The sequence below is a fragment of the Poromitra crassiceps genome (assembly GCF_964638095.1).
Source record: "Poromitra crassiceps genome assembly, contig: HAP1_SCAFFOLD_2085, whole genome shotgun sequence".
Lineage (NCBI taxonomy): Eukaryota > Metazoa > Chordata > Actinopteri > Beryciformes > Melamphaidae > Poromitra > Poromitra crassiceps.
In genome coordinates, this window is record NW_028150340.1 from 1 (window position 1) to 2,500 (window position 2,500).

Here is a 2,500-nt window from a genome sequence, read left to right on the forward strand (position 1 = left end):
CACATCTGGTTAGTTGGGATCTGGTCACCCTATTTTGGCCTGATGCCGATATTTCATTTTCAAGCCTTTATCGGCCGATATTTCCACATGTTTAGAGAGATCCGTGGAAGAAGTGCCATGGTTTATGATCACTTTATTGCCTTGAAGAACCAGTAGAGGCTCCTCGTATTAAAGTGTACTCCCGCAGGCTGCTGCGCTCGCATCAATACAGTTACAATGTGTTTAGAATCAATACTGATTCAATGCAAGTTAACACAAGTTGACAGCATGAATATTTTAAGCAGTTACAAGACAGATGAGAACAAACTTGAAATTCCCCTATCTGAGTTACATCAAGCAGTAGTAGCTGGTTTGTGTGGTTTATGTTCTAGAGATAGTTTGCAAACATTTAGGTTATCATGTGACATGTGACATGGTTACATAGTTAGAGTTTGTGTGAAAAGAGAGAGAGAGAGAGAACAACATGATAGTCAGTGGGCTGGGTAAGGGGGTAGGACATGTTGCTGCATGATGATTGCGTTCATTTCTGTGATAATGTCGATAAGAATAAATAGAAATAATGAATGAGCCCAGAGGCTGTTGCTACTGCCAAATCCACCTGTGGGCTTCAGGCACGCATGTTTGTGATCAAACAGCAAAGACACATTGTGAAAGCAGCTAACCAATATTTCATTTGTGAGTGAGTTTTCTAGCCTATGTGCAAAGTTTGGATAAGGTGGGCCTTAGGGTTTCTGACGTATACACGGTTTTACGGAAGAATAGGAAGAAGAAGAAGAAGAAGAAGAAGAAGAAGAAGAAGAAGAAGAAGAAGATTAACGAGTGACATCACTGATGGCATTGTGACATCATCAGTGCCTATGACATCATCTCTGCTCTTTGGCATGCGCAGTGCACAATTGCCCAACTTTGCATCCCTGATGGCATCACTCACTGATGACATCCCAATGATGTCACAATGTCTACGACATCATCAGTGATGTCACAATTGCTTGAGTTTTCCAAAAACCACAATTGGTCGAGTCACTGATGATGTCACAAGCCTTAAACAAATGCTTAACACGTTCACTGCCAATGACGAGTTGACTCGTCAAAAAAAATCCAACGGTTGACTGCCAATGACGAGTTGAGTCGTCAAAAAAAAAGAAAAAAAAAATTTGACGGTGGGATGTGGATCAACGCCCCCCACGTCTCCTATAAAAATATTGGACCCACCGAACGTGTACAACCCATTCCACCGACCCACTAAGTGGCGACAGTGCTCTCCAGACTAGAAAAAGCAGAGCCAAAACTGCAGGGGAACGCGCGAGGAAACCATTCTCATACTGTAAAATGGATTGGCGAAAACGCTTTCGCTTTCGCGCATTATCGCGCTGGGAGCTGGCGGTGGGGGATTGCAAATTTGCATAATAGATTATGCGTGCAACACACTTTGAAACACCCGCAGAAAGCCCACAATCGCACGCAGCTTCATTGCAGCTGAGCTCACAACCGAAACGACTCATGCAGACTCGTCCAAAGAGCAGCCGCCAGCAGCCAGGCAGCACAGACAGACAGAGCCTCGCTTGTGACAAATGCTGCAAAGCCACCAGAGACACACCCATGGAGGGAGGAGTTTGAAGGAGAGGGGGGTTTCCTGCTGCTATGGAGGAAATTACTGTTCAAAACTATTGTTTAGATGTCTGACGTCTTACGCCAAAAATAAATGGTTAAAGTGACTGTTCTATCGAATTTCACAAAAAGCCATTTATCTCAGAATAAATTTTCAGACGCTGAAACCATGCTGTATTCTACTGCTAATGCCTACATAACTACTAACTCTACAAACTAACTCTTTTAGACAGAGAAAGCACACATTCTATTAGTTCTTTTGAGATCATTTGTGTTCACAAAATCTTAGCAGAAAAGAATCCTCGGCTCTTGAAAGATGAGCCAGAATCCTCAAAAAAAAAACTTGGCAGAACCTACCTACAGTATTGAAAAAACGGCTGGCAGTGAATGTGTTAAGAAAGAAGAAAAGCACTCGGCAACTGATGACATCACAGCTGTGTCAGTGGTATGGATGGTTAGAAAAACAGGAAATGGCTGTGTGGTGGGAATTTGGTAGATTGGTCTAATTTGTTTGTTTCTGAGTAGTGGGTGGGTTTTCTAGCCTTTGTGCAACGTTTGGTTACTATGGGCGTTTCTGACGTATACACGGTTTTACGGAAGGAAAAAAACTATAAGAATAAATAATGATAAACATAGCAAATACAATAGAGTTTCCAGCCCCTTCCGGGCCTAAAAAAACAGACCATATTTCATGCATTTAACCGAAATTCCCATACAAAAATGCCATTGCCATAAAAAAAAAGGTCAGCCCTGCGGTACTCCATTATGAAAATGTTGGCACTGTGTTCTGGAGTTTAAAAAACTACGCTAATTGGCCTGATGGAGGCGCAATGCTTAATTGCTTTATGCGTAGGAAGACGGTTAGTCCCAAATGAAAGGGCTGTTTTACAGC